This window comes from Mytilus trossulus, chromosome 5, assembly GCF_036588685.1.
Source record: "Mytilus trossulus isolate FHL-02 chromosome 5, PNRI_Mtr1.1.1.hap1, whole genome shotgun sequence".
NCBI lineage: Eukaryota > Metazoa > Mollusca > Bivalvia > Mytilida > Mytilidae > Mytilus > Mytilus trossulus.
Genome location: NC_086377.1, coordinates 17365919 through 17381510, shown reverse-complemented (window position 1 = coordinate 17381510; position 15592 = coordinate 17365919). Strand labels below are relative to the sequence as shown.

Below are 15592 nucleotides of genomic sequence, written 5' to 3'. Positions count from 1 at the left end.
ACCGTTTCGATCCCTAACATCAATGAAGAGACAGTTATTGCCGAAAGTCGAATCTGGTGTACAAAAAAGATATTGACACCTATTGTTTGTGACATAACATCTTGGCAAAAAGTTTATATTTTTCTGTTTAGTATTAAATTCAAATTAAGATCCATTTTGTCACATCTTTTGATCAATTTTTTTTGGCAATCGCCAAAGGCAGTCAGCAGGGTTAAAGAACGCCAGTTGTTCGACCTTTTAGTCAAATGCGTTTTGTTTAAATATACTTTTTCACTTTTTTTGTCTTTTGGAAAATGTTGTTTGTGCTGTATTTATAGACATTTCTACAACGACATTCGTTTTACATGCACACGTATTAAAATTGCGGTTTTTATCCAGCGGAATCATAGGTTTGATCGTAGTTTTCAATTAAGACTTGTATATATCTATATAGTTTCTGAGAAAAATCATTTCAAATAAATCATCGATTTGGGTACTCAAGCAAATGAACTATTTGGCTTTGATATAAAAAAATAGCACCACACCTTATCCATAGGACTAATATTGCATATGCGCAATCCTAAGATTGATCTTCTTAAAAGTTAAAAATAAAAGTTGAGCTATAGAATTGAAATAAGTTCAATCTTCAGAAAAACGATTATTTTGTTCAACTATGACTTCTTTAAATTTGTTTTTGTCCACCTTTCAATAGGGTATATATTTGGTGTAGGATGAGGAACCTTTTATTGAGAAAAAAACAATAACTAGCCGATGTTCAACTTTGGTTAATTGATTTGAACTTATGTTTGCTACTTACAGGCGCAGATGGAATCGAAATGACATCCTCAACTGGATCAGCAGATTCAAATTGCAGTCCGTCAGATAAATCTAGTATACATTGTGCAAGGAATCCATCAACATCAATAGCATCAATTGTAACGTATGGAGTACAACATACACCACTAAAATACAATTATACGTCAAATAATCATAACACATTAAAATACATTTCGATAATGTTGACACATCCACTTCACAAAGTACAATCGTGTCTAAAAGTTCCAAGGCCATTAAAATAAAACAAGTTAATTGTTTTGGAAATCTACCTCCGTGTACGTTCACCATTACATTTTCGTTCGAAACCTCATCTTTAATACTGTTTCGCCTTTGGAAATTTTCAATCAAATCAAAATGGATGAAACAAAATTTAATGTAAAAGTATACTGTTGAATATCACGTACTGTCACTTCAAGAACTCTAGATGAATATTCAACGTATTTTTAAGTTTATTGTTTCCTGTTTCTGCCATATGTACTTGTCACTTTACACCAAGTAAGCCTCTTCAAAAAGATGTCATACATTTAAATCACGTATAACATGATGACATGAAGGAAAACATATGTAAGACAAAATAACTGACAGTTCCAGAATAAAAGTATGTACCTTATACCGACTTTGACGGGCCCTTTTGTGATGTCTGTTAAATCCTGATATACTAAATGAACAGCTGAACCTGCAGATGACGATATGCTTTCAATTTGTGTTTCTCGGAAATGTAGGTTACTTTCAGCAGACCAATTGAATTTTGAACAATTTGCAGTGTTAAGTGAAGGAAACTCGCATTTCCCAAACACCGACAGAACTTCACAGATTGGTCTTTCAGTTTTCGTCACCTAAAAAAGAATTAATGGAAGACCACAATAAATTCAGAAAACAACTGGTAGATTTTATTTGTCATAACTTTTAACCCTGATAAGGCATGTAAAAAGCGCAATCCTTATATATTTTCTATATTAAAACACAAAAATTTAAAATAAAAGCATGATGGAAATGCATGCACCCTAAACAGACTTCCGACATGATACTTCATTACTGAAAATTATGTTTCTCCTCTGTTAAAAAGGACCTGTATAGTTAAAATTGTGTTTCTATAAATACTACCGATTGTTTTTGTCACCCTTCTTGTGTGTTATCCGAAGTGGTGATTATGTATCTAAATTATATTCTTTTCATGTGTTTTGTTTTCATTTGTTTCGTTTGTTGTTTATACCTCCAATAGTAAGTGTCGACACGGCCAGACTTGGTAACTTAGAAGGGAAAATCTCAAATCAATCTGTCACCATATACTGTGTAAATTGTTCCCATTCCCGTCGATTATTTTTGTCATGCCCATAAGAAACAATGTTTGAGCGTACCATACATATATATTACAATAATAAAATCATATACTAGTATTACTAATAAAAAAGGAAGCAACCGAATTAATATGAACCGACTTTATGAGTTTTTTATTCCTATTTTTAATGACCATTTTAATAGTTCTGTTATTATTGTAGATAACAAATTTATTGCGGCCATTTCTTCTACGATATTGGCAAACATGTAATGCAATTTAAATAAGTTTCATTGCAAATCGAGACTGCATGAATGTTTGTTTTAACTTACCGATACCCGCTTTGTTATGGTTTGTTGTCTTGCCAATGTTGAATTCAGTTCTGCTATTACACTATATGTTCTTTGTAAGTATAAAGAAATATTTTTACATTCTAAAAATTCTATAAAGGAATAATCCATTACAAATATTGCAATATTCTAAAATTCTGAGATTTTTAAAAGCAAATGTTTTGTTGAATTGTCTTGTATGAGTTCACCTGAGGTGAGACGAAGTTTATAAACATTATTTCGCACGAAGTCAGTACTTCCCTTTTGTTTTTTTTCGATTTTCCATGTCCCCCACTTCACCAGCAATTATTTTTTTATTCAACCATCTTTTTTGAAAATTTCAAGTGTCAGTATAAACTAAATTATATAATGCACCAACTCTTGGCAATTTAACACTCATTCTCAAATTTCTTCCAATAAAATATTGTAATTTAAATGTTCACCCCCCCCCCCCCCCCCCCCTAAAATCATGTTGTCCCCTGTGTTTTTTAGAAAACTAAATCATTCAAATAATATCCATCATCATCATCATACTTTATTTCCTCCAAAAGGAGATTAACAAAATGCATATGAATTATGTACAATTACAAAGTTTTGAAATTAGATAATAGCATTAATGTCACTAAATATTTTGAAATCAAAAGTATTTACAGTCTACAGTATTTAAGAAAGGAAAAGCCTTCGTTCAGGACGTCTAAACAATGCTCTGGTGATAAAAAGTCCAAGAGAGCTTCGTGATTGCCAAGCAGAAAACAGGACATGTACTCGTCTGATTTTGAAAGCAGTGTGTATAAGAAATTGTCACTAGTAATTTCTGATAATCTTTTATAGAGCAAGTGTCTTTGTGTTTGAAGTTCTGTGCACATTTTAATTTGATGGCAAAGTGTATCTTGAATAAAGTGTCCACACAAGTTGCAGTTTCCGCTTGTCGGAGGAGTAGACCAAAGTTTAGCTACATGTTTAGCAATTCGAAGTCGGCCAGTATATTTTGCATATCGCCATATCAAATCATAGCCATTGTTCTCAGACAATCTTAGAAATCGTGTAAAATCGTTGTCAGTACGCATTCGCTCTTCCTTTTGATGTTTCTCCTCCAGGTTAATCACACTATTGACAATGTTTTTCTACTGGTATTTAGTTGGGAAACAGCCGGTAAACATATAGCTATTCAAAAAGTTCAAAAGTGAATATTTTGATAAAATGTTAATTACATCTGGGATGAATCCATGTTGTTTCCTACTGGTATCTCCGAAATATTGATAAAGTCTATAAATGAAAATCTGTTTGGTAAGTGATTGGGCCTTCATTTCACAAAGTTTATACAGGAACATCAATTTCCGTTTTTCTACTAGTATAGGTAGTCTCTCTAGGTTGGTCATAGATTCACACATATCTGACCGTGTTCGTTTCGGAAAGCCTTGGAAATGTTTAACAATGAAATGTTGGAAAGTTTCAAGACACCTTGTGTCTTTTGATTTTATCCCGTTCCATAGCTCACATCCGTAAAGTACCGCTGGTATAACAATTTTGTTGTAGAGGCCACATACAGTTAACGGATTTAACAAACAAGATCCAGTATTGGCTATAGCAAAATAAGCATTGCGACCCTTCCTACATGAATGCTGAATATCTGTGCTCGGTGATAAGTCAACCGTCCTTAATATTCCAAGATGCTTGGTCTCAGTTGAAATGCTAACACTGTTATCACCTAGATTGAATACAAGATCTAGTTCAGTTCTGTAGCCTAAGATAACAGATTTCAGAGGATTGAACACAAATCTCCATTTAAGTGAATAATCGTAGGCACAATTCAACATATTTTGGAGTCTTTGTGGCGAAGTACCAATACAAACAACATCGTCAGCAAATGATGGATTACTTGTACGAATATTTGAAATATTTGCGGTTCCAACTAATTCTAATGCATTTAAAAGGTCATTAATGTACACCAAGTAAAGGATGGTCGATAGTACACCGCCTTGTCTGACGCCCTGTCGGACTTTGAAGGGTACTGATACGTGTTCATTGACGTAAGGGAGCTACCATTTGATTTTCATGGGGGGGGGGGGGTAGGATGAAAAATTTTGTCCTGCTTTTTTTTTTAGTTGTAATCTCTGTCCTGCCTTTTTATTTTTTACTCTATTCGGTCCTGCCTTTTTTTTTACTAGTTTATCCTGACTTTTTTTACCCAAATTGTCATCCTGCTTTTTTTTTTGCCAAGATGCTCATCCTGCCTTTTTTTTTACTCAAAACTCCTGTCCTGCCTATTTTTTTCAAATTTCATCCTAGCCCCCCCATAAAAATCAAATGGTAGCTCCCTAAACGGCACTTGTTATATCACTATAGCAATCAGAAATAACTTTTAAAGCTTTACTATTTATCCCAAGTTGGTACAATTTATAAATTAGGCCGCTATGCCACACCGTATCAAACGCACGGGAACTGTCCAAAAACGCAACGTACAATCTGCATCCTAATTCTAAAAGGTAATATATAGTTTCTTGGAAGTTGAAGGAGGCAGTGATACAGCTAAGTCCATTAAGAAAACCTTGTTGTTGTGAATTTGGGAACAAATCATTTTGCAAAGAGGTTATTAGTCGCTTCTTTAATATAGTTTCGAACAGCTTATACATTATTGGCAATAGCGATATGGGACGGTAGTTTTCGGGCGCTTGTTTGGACTTTCCATTACCTTTAAACAATGGAATCAATAAGCCATGTTTCCAACACAACGGAATACGGCCAAAACTAATCACTGCATTAAAAATACGGAGAATGACTGTATGTAGTTTACTGCCGCTGTATCTCACATGTTCGTTTTGCTGCTTGTCATATCCAGGTGCCTTTCGTAGCTTGAGGTTTCTAACCACTGTTTCGATTTCGTATAAGGTTATATCACCTCCTGGGAGGAGGCCATTATTTGATGCACATGACTCGAGTGTGCGATCTACGAACTCAGTCACATGAGCCTTAAAATCACTGTCAAATTTTGCGTTTTCGGTTGGTGTATAAACGTCTGCATAAAAGTCAGCAAAAGCATTTGAAATATCTTCAGGAGATTTACATTTTCGGTTGTGATGTAGTATTTCTGAAATTTGGTTGGTTTGACGGTTTTTCTGACGTGATATTAAGCGCCAAAAGAGTCCTATATCACACTCAGCTGCTTCGTCGATTTCACGGTAAGTATTGTCCATGTAGGCATTATAGGCATAACGTTGACGATTCCGGAATTCGTTTTTCGCAGATTTGTATTCGACGTAAGAAGGAAAGTTCGCCCCTCGGGGTCTGCCTTGGTTAATCCATTTCCAGCGAGCGAAACGTTCAGCTGTATGTGCTTGTTTTACTTTATCTGACCAATACGGCTTAGTTTTGGGATTAAAGCTTCCCGACGGTATTGTTTCGTTTGCACAGTCTTTCAATTTATCGGTAAGTTTGTTTGCTAGTGTATTTAAATCGGACAAATTACACAGCGGCAAGTCCAAGAGCTCGTCTGCTATTTTATTGGTAAGTTCGTTGTATGCACCAAGACTGCTTTCCGATGCTTTGCGCCACGACGGCCAAACATTATTGCAACCGTTTGTTGAATTGCAAACATACGGTATACTCAGTTGTAAGAAAACAGGTAGGTGATCCGAAGTAAGACTTAATGTTCCTTCGGGAATATTTTCACAGGAAATTACGTCAGTAGCTAATTCCTCGCTAACCAAAAAATAATCCAGCAAAGTTCGAGTTGGGATGTACGTAAATGATGAAGCGTCACAAAGCGTGCTTGCATTAATCGGGATAATGTTATTCCTTAAAATGAAATCTGAAAATACGATTGATTTATTCACATTGGTTCGATCAAGGTCGGTTACTCTGCAACTAGTGTTGAAATCACCGGCTACAATTACGGGACCAAATTTTGAAAAGTTGCTGACATAATCTTCAACAATGTTCATTTCATATTTATAATTCTGAATATAACTGTCTGCGGGTAAGTATATCGAGAAAACAAATATGGAGTAGTTATCGTTACACTGTATTTCAATTCCTAGTATTCTTTCGGAGACGGGACAGTTTATTGGTTTTATGTTGAACTTCAATGTTTTCTTGTACATAATTGCAACGCCACCTTTTCCACATTTACTGGTTTCAATATTAACACTTGTATCCGCTATACCTAAACTATGGTAATTGTTATCTAGTGTGTTAAGAAATTGCAAAGAGTGGTTAAATAACTTATGCTCCGATAATATGGCAACGTCACAATTCGTATACTTAAAGAGTTCAGATAAGCAGACTGATGATGACATGATACCACGTACATTCCAAGTCACTAGAGAAAGCATTAATATAGTTATTAAATATCCAAAAGGTACATGATGAATGTAACTAAGAGCCATCTTGATAGTGATGTGTCTCCGTTGAGTTCTCATTGTTAATGCGATCGTTCCATGCACGATTATTAAACCAAGGTCGACAGATAATGTTGTTAGGCCAAAACTCACTGTTTTGGAGTATTGCTTTGGATTTCATCGTAACGTTTATTCTACCGGAAATTCTTCCTTTGCGTGGTTTGAATAGAATGACGTTTCGCATAACTCAATAGGCCCTCCTTACTCGAGGAAGGATCTATGTTTGTAATGTAAAATCTGGACGTCCGTTTTTGGCTTACACCGGTAAAGGTCTCATTTGCTGGTTTGGGAACATTATGACTCCCATTTATACGTACGGGAATTTGAAAAGCGGGTGCTAATGGTTTTGCCAATTTAGTAACTACGCAGTCAGGTTTTTCGTTTATGCCTTCTAAAAGTTTGTCTCTATATGAATCGCATTTTATCATGTTATTGTTCGTTGCTATTGAAATTTCCTTTCCGCACGATGGCGTAATTAAATCAGTATTTTTCTCCGTTTCAATGATTTCTGTTGGGCGTTTACCGCAATGTTCAAGAAAATCTACAGAGTCGTAAGAGCCAGGTATTATAGGATCGGATTGTTGGCGGTCGATCGGATACATCATACGATCAATTTCGGTTGTAATCAATGAATCGATTGACACATTTGACACAGTGGATTTATTCGTATTAACGGGACGCATAGGTGTAGACATGTGTTCACTCGTACCTATTGTTGACGGTTGTTTATTTACTAGTAATTTGGGGTTCACTACGGGTTGATTTTTTCTGAATGTTTTTTGTAAAGACGTAATTGCAGTACGATTTTGTTTGATTTCCGATTGGATTTCTTTCATTTTACTACTATGTGCAATAAAATTGAACTCGCCCACGTCAGATGCTAACCAACTCATGGTCTTGATTTCCGATTCAAATTTCACTATTTTTGGAGTAATTTCAGCTTTTAGTAACTCAAATTGACGTTTGTTGTCGTCGATAACATTTTCAAGTTTTTCAATTTTTGCTTTTAATTTCTTTTCAATCCCGTCTTTACTTTTTAAAATATTTTCTAACCCATTTACTCTTTCAATTAGCAACTGCAATGTACTGTTAATATCAACCTGGTTAACGGGGTTTTGTTCACAAATGGTATCATTATGCAAATTGTCACTTGTTGAATTAACCGACCTACTGAAAACAGAGTCAATCTCAGAGGCGTCGCCTTCAGTAAACATTTGTAGAATATAACAATCCTTGGCGTATTTTTGTATGCTACTAGATTTATTTGTGGTTTTTCTATTGCAAAGTTTTCCTTTTGGGCACCCGTCTATCTCGCCCGCCCGTGATAGCAGAATATTTCGGTACCATGTTACTAATGATTCGTTGCCTTTTAAAGTATGCACAATCATGTCAATGTATTTTTCTCTGGGAAGGCCATCTAAAACCTTATCTAAGTACATTATAGTTTGTTGCGATGGAATGTATGAGTCTTGACTGAATGTTATATTATCGTGCGAATTGGACAGGCTAATGTCATTGTTTACATTTTGGGACTCGAACCATTGTTCACATTGAGATGAGTTCAATACCTCAATTGTATCAGTTTTTTGTAATGTTCCGTTTGTTTTACCTTCTAAATTGCTATTAAGTCTTACGGACACTAATTCTGTAAAGGTTGGACTTATGGAATCGTCATTATAATTGGAATTCTGACCACTGTCCGGAGGACGACCACAACACGTCGCCATCTTTCTTTTTGTTCTTTGTAAGTATAAAGAAATATTTTTACATTCTAAAAATTCTATAAAGGAATAATCCATTACAAATATTGCAATATTCTAAAATTCTGAGATTTTTAAAAGCAATTGTTTTGTTGAATTGTCTTGTATGAGTTCACCTGAGGTGAGACGAAGTTTATAAACATTATTTCGCAGGAAGTCAGTACTTCCCTTTTGTTTTTTTTCGATTTTCCATGTCCCCCACTTCACCAGCAATTATTTTTTTATTCAACCATCTTTTTTGAAAATTTCAAGTGTCAGTATAAACTAAATTATATAATGCACCAACTCTTGGCAATTTAACACTCATTCTCAAATTTCTTCCAATAAAATATTGTAATTTAAATGTTCACCCCCCCCCCTAAAATCATGTTGTCCCCTGTGTTTTTTAGAAAACTAAATCATTCAAATAATATCCAAATTAATTAAACAGGCGTCCGATTCTCACATATATGATAAATTATATAATAAAATTGCCGTTAATTTGTCATTTTATATTATAACTATATAGCATGTAATAAAATTTAGCAAATTTTAAGACAAACAAATTTTGTCCCCAGAGGCGATTTCCCTCCTGTTACCACTGAGTTTTTTTTACCTGTGGAAACGTTTACAAGACCAATAGTTATTTTCCCATTATGTATTGTGAATGCATTAGTACAAAAAAATAGTTGAAAAGGCGGCAAGGTTTGAACATTCAAGCCCATCCAAGGTAAAAATTTATAGAAAAATACTTATTGGTGTTCCATCCTGTTATAGCCTTTTCTTCCACTTTCTGAGAATATTTTTAAGTGTGCACGACAATATTAAGTGTGTTTTTATATCATCTTTTAAAAAGTTATAGGACACAGGAAATACACTTACATTTAATGTGATAAAAAGGACAAAAACTATCGCGTAATTCCTTTCTGTTACGTTCTGTCATGTTACCTAATAAAAAGTAACAGCATAACCATCATTAGTAACAGGAAGGATATTCAAGACATTTTCACTGAAGAATCGAAGAATTAATCTACTATATGTCAACCATTTCATTTAATATAAGTTATCACCACCATATCAAATAAATTTCAAAATAATATACACTTTATTGAATACAAAAATAGGTTTTTTGCTTTTGATAACAGCAGAGAAAATTGTGCAATTTAAGTATAGTAGATAGTAACAGAAAGGAATTTATTTTAGAATTTTTCATTACCTAGGCAGATTTTTCATCTTGCAAATACAGTTTCAAAGACTAAATGACATTGTTTGCTGTTATCTTCCAATTGTGACCAATCTAAAATGATGTATTTTTCTTAAACTTTAAAATAAAGCAGAATAATCCTTTCTGTTACCAACTCTGTCCTGTTACCGCTGTCCTGTTACTCAAGATTCTTTCATGTTACCGACATACCGAACTATATATAAGTATATTTCTAAACCTTTTGTATTGCAAATGTTAAAATTAATAATTGGCATTTGATAAACTATTGCAGGATATACTAGTAAACCAAATATAATGTCTTAAACTTATTCCTTTTTCCCATTAGAAACTTTTTAAAATTGATTCCCTTTGGTAACAGGAAAGAACTGGATTTTTTTTGTACCATTTTTAAAATTGCCATTGTTTCCTTATTAAACAATTGTTTGAATTACAGACAACAGTTCCTATATCCCAAATGTGTGTTCTTCGATTTGTGCTATTAAAATACCGGGTTTAAAGATATTTCTTTGGATTTTTTCTTATTGCCAAAAAGTAGACTTTTTCAGATATTGTCTCATATATGTTCGTAGATATTTCTCTTTTCTCCGTTTATTGACAGCTTTCGAAATTGAAAAAGGAGAGGCAACTGTTACTTTTTCAACTTTCAAAATTCCCACATACTGTCATTAAAGATCGAAAACATCGAAATGAATTAAAATAACTACACATAAAATAATTCTAGCAATAGTTTTTTGGTTACTTGTTACGTCGATACAAGTAATACATAGTTATGTATACGAATATAAAGGTCGTGATCCTGTAGATTTGTTTTTTATACAACATTTCGGTCGATTACTTTGGTCCCAATACATAACAGTTTGATATACTTATATTATAAATATGCTTTCCTAAAGGATGTACTTAAGTGAGGTTAGGTGAAAATTAATAAATTAAGAAGTCAGAATTAATACTAAAAGCTGTTAGAGCATCAATGAAGGATAAAATTAGGTAAAATATTGATAGATCATGGACCTCCTTTTCGAGATATTTGAGATTTAAAATATTGAAGGAAAAGACCGACTCGAACTTTTACCTTATATTTGCATGAGTATTATTTGGTCTCAACACAAAAGAAAGAAAATCAAAAATCTTCTAAAATTTTGGTAAATGACCTTTCATGAGCTATTAAGTCTTATATAAAAAAAAAAATGGTGTTATGGGGCAAACTATTTTACATTGTATTGTATGAAAAAACACCAAGGAGTCCGAACCTTTGACACAAATTCCAAAACCTCACCTTAGTACATCCTTTAGCAGCCCGTGGGGTGACTATTTGTAAGGGGGATAAGAAGGATGTATTTTCTTTCGAACCAACAAAACCAGAGCAAACCTTTATTTTAATAGTCAATAAATACAATAATTTTAAATTGCTCCATTGAAGTTAATAGTATGAAATACATTTTTGCATTTTATATAAAAAACAGATTAAAACGTTAATTTTTTTTCTTATTATACTCTATACTAATTATAAAAATAATGTAATTATCAAACAAATAAAAAAAAATAAAAAAAATATAGCCATGGAGTTGGGGCAGGTACAATTTCCCTGTCATTTTTTTTTTAACAATTTCTCCATTTTATATTAAAAATATTTATAAGCAGAAAAGTTAAGCTTAGGATTGGTTACGTATTACAGATTGTTAACATTTTTTACTGAATATACTGTCCACCATATTGTTTTTGAATAACGAATGATTGGTTTTTTTTCAAGAAGAATAAACAATTATTTTTCACAAGAAACTGTTGTTTGATATTATATGTTAAAACATTTGAAATAAATATATCATAAAATAGAAATTTGTCCAGGCCCTCGCATACAAGATGTTTGTTCAAATGCATCACTAGATATTCACTTACAGTACTCCGACATCGTTTTTCGGAAACAGTATAAAACTTCCATTAGCTTTATCTCCAGAATTCAGATTATGATAATGAGTGCGAGGTCCAAGAGCAAAGGATTTGTCGTCATGGAAACGAACATTGTACATCTCTTTTTTCGACCCTGTATTTATAATACTGTATGAGACTTTGTTTTCCTTGTCAAGTGGAATGTCATCTATATGAAAAATCACGCAAAACAAAATAAAACATATTAAAAATTTTAATGAGTATGTTAGTATGTATTTTAACGATATTCATCAAAGCAGTTCGATAGCCAAATATGTACAAAAGTCGTAGAACATATTAACTAAAATATTTTATTAAGTTGTGACTTATTCCATTTTCCTTGAGTAGACAATTGTAGTTTGAAAAATTATTTAAATATTCCAACACTAATGACATGAAAGATACTTGCAAAATTCACATCAGTTATTTAATAATAACATATCGTATCAATATACCTCTATATGATGTAATTGTCAGCTCAACGCCAGTGGGTTTAACGACAAATGGTAAAGTCCTAATAATTATAGCATTGGACTCATCTATAGCACTAACTTTTACTTGAAATGTCTAAATAAATAAAAAAAATCTGCATGAAATAATATATGCAATAGAAATACATATGTGTCGAGTGATTATCGCAGGTTGTTTTTTTTATTAACAAATGAGCCTTCTGAACAAATTAAGATATTTTTAACTTTGGTAAACTTTTATTATCTATATTTATAGGACTTGAATACAATTTTCGAAATATCGAAAATAGAATATGATGTATACACATAAACGAACATAGTATTGAGGTATCATACAACCGAATCAAACAATCAAATGCAAAAGTCCTGCCAATGTCATGAACATCCCATTACCTTAACACGTACTGATACCTTGCTACAAAGACATTTATTAATTTCTCTTGTGTTCGATGACGATATTATCGAAGAAGACATATCACTGTATTATTAGTTTGCAATGAATTACTTGACCGTTATCGATAGTTGAAACTGTTTAACTTCCGAAGCACCTAGGATCAACCATTTTTTTTTAAAAAGGGTTTGTGTTAATTTTTCCTGTAATTAGTTAGGCAATGTACCAATTTTAATTACAATTTTAAAAGATGCATTTGTCAATTCGCTGCTGTTGTACGGCCCCTCAATACTAGGTTTGATTCGTTAATACATAATCACAAGATTAGCTAAACTTGTTTTACTAGAGATGCAAGAACGGTTGACCACTTCAAAACAATTGAGTTCATTCTAGTTTGTGCTCATTTCTAAGTTCCCTGCGCAGTATTTGTGTTTGTTAGTGTTTGTATTTTACTAAATGTTTCACCATCTTTTTTTGTTTAGTTTAGTTTATTGGAGAAAACTCAGCCGCAGAAGACTGCGTAACAGGAGCATATTTATATACACAATATTAATTACAACATAGTTCATCATACAAACATAATACATTTTTAAATTATACATCTTCAAAAATAAGTTTGTGTTTATTACAGTTTTAAATTAGACAAGCATCTTTTCTACCTTTTGAATAAAAATTGACAGCTTAGACAGCACATTACTATTACTATATTTAAGCATGCCAAGTACTTTTTTTTCATTTGGATATTTTAAATAATATGGAGGTATGAACTTCCCCCTTAAATCCTTAACTTCATAGTTGGTACATTTACATATATAGTGGTATACATCTCCAAGACCAGCTTTACAAAGTGGACAAATCCTCTCATTTCGTGGTACATTTATCCATCTTCCTGTTTCGATGGGAAACTTTGTATTACATACCCTTAATTTACATATGTTTACCCTATGACCCCGCCTTAATTTTAACAGATATGGTTCCAAGCAAAACTCTTCTTTAAAGTGAAGATAAAATTCTCCCCTTGATGAATTGTTTATATCTGAGAACCATTTTTGAATAAACTGGTCCTGGAGACGCTGCCTTACATTAATTTTAATATAATTATAATCAACTTGCTCCGGAAAATTATATAGTTCACAAAAGCCACAATCATTAAACACAGATTTTACATAGTTAAACCACTTAAAATTACAACCTTCATGCTCATGCATGTACCAAAGTAACTTATAAAGTTTACCCGATAGTTTTTTATCATTTGTTGCTAGCTTGTGCCAAAAACATACCATTTTTAACTTGATCTGCAGTTCAAGCGGAAATCTTCCAAGTTCCCCATATACCATAAAATTTGGCGTAGATGATCGCACACCCAAAGTGCGCTTACAAAACTGTAGATGTAACTTTTCAGTATTATTTTTATTTTCAAACCCCCATATTTCAGAGGAATAGGTCAAAATAGGAACCACCAAAGCATCAAATAATTTTAGCTGTAGATCAATCGGAAGTGAGATATTTTGTATCTTCTTGTAAAGAGCATAAAGTGCTTTTTGAGCTTGGTCTACCAATTTTTTACGAGCTTGAAAGAAATTTCCGTTGTAATTAAACAGCAGACCAAGATAAACATATGAATCTTTAATTTCAATAATTTCATTACATAGTTTAAAAGTAACATTCTTATTATACTTTCTCTTTGAAAAAATTACAATCTTTGTTTTTGTAACATTAACAGTGAGTTTCCACTCAAAACAATATTGCTCAAAAACATCCAGAGCCTTTTGTAACCCTTCTGCCGATTCCGCAAAAATGATTGTGTCATCGGCGTACAGAAGAATAAATAACTTGATATACAAATCAAGATTCTCTGTAAATTTTCCATTAATAAATTTTAGACCATCCACAGAGTTTTCATCCAGATATTCCTCCAAGTCATTAAGGTATAAGGCAAAGAGAAAAGGTGACATTTTTTCTCCCTGTCTTACACCTACCTCACACGGGAAAAAATCTGTTTTCAGTTCTCCATTTTTAACACAAGACTTAATATCTGTATACATGCTCAATATAACTTTAAACATTTTCCCACCAATATTATATTTTAATAGTTTTTGCCATAGTCCCACCCTCCACACTGTGTCAAACGCTTTTCTAAAATCTACAAAAGCGCAAAATAATTTCTTTCCCGAACTCAAATATAATGAAATTAAAGCATGCATGATAAACATACTATCTTGGACAGAATATCCCTTACGAAAACCACCCTGGGCATCAGTTATAATCCCGATCTCGTCTGACAGAGCATTAAGTCTTGAATTAAGTATAGAGGTGAACACTTTTCCTAAATTCGATGTAAGACAAATAGCTCTGTAATTATCCAAATTGTTTGGATCCCCCTTATTATCATTGAATTTGGAACGATTCCAGAATCAAACACTAAATTAAATAACTTAGTGTAAATAGGCAAAAATTGATTCACCGTGCTTTTTATAAATTCGTTGACAATCTCATCTTCCCCTGGGGCTTTCCCATTACATAACTTTTTAACAGCTGACAGTATTTCGTCCTGTGTGATTTCCTGATCTATAATTTCAATAAAACCCTGATCTTTTATACTTTTAGCTAAATCCTCAAAATCAATATCATCATCTGGAACATCGCTCTTATTTAATGACTTAAAATACTCATATAATTGATCAATAGTAATTTTAATATCTTTATCAGACCCCCCTCTATCAAATCTTTTGAAGATTTTCCAAAATTTACCAGAATCTTTTTTCGAAAGTTTGCGCATGTCAGATTCTAGTGCATGTTGAAAACTCTCAAAACTTTTATTCATTTCGGTTCTATAAACTTTCCCGGACTTTTTCATCTCATCTCGGTTCTCTTTATTCTTATTTAAACTGTAACGGTTTTTCGCTTTATGGAAACCCTTTCGCTTATCTCTGCATTGTTTATTAAACCAAAGTTGGTTAGAAGTACCAGGTGGATAGAATCTTCCCTTTGGTTTAAATACACGATTAGCGGTGCTTTTAAAA

At 32.9% G+C, this 15592-nt stretch overlaps 1 protein-coding gene across 1 annotated transcript in view; it reads right to left on the bottom strand.

Moving 5' to 3' along the window:
• Window positions 1-2429: 2429 nt before the first annotated feature.
• LOC134719467 (von Willebrand factor A domain-containing protein 7-like) overlaps window positions 2430-15592 on the bottom strand; it is a 28830-nt gene continuing 15667 nt past the window's right edge. The window contains exons 13-15 of the mRNA XM_063582457.1: window positions 12164-12275; window positions 11679-11877; window positions 2430-2494 (exon numbers count right to left, since the gene is read on the bottom strand). The gene's annotated coding sequence lies outside the window, so the exon portion shown is untranslated. The remainder of the gene's footprint in view (window positions 2495-11678; window positions 11878-12163; window positions 12276-15592) is intronic.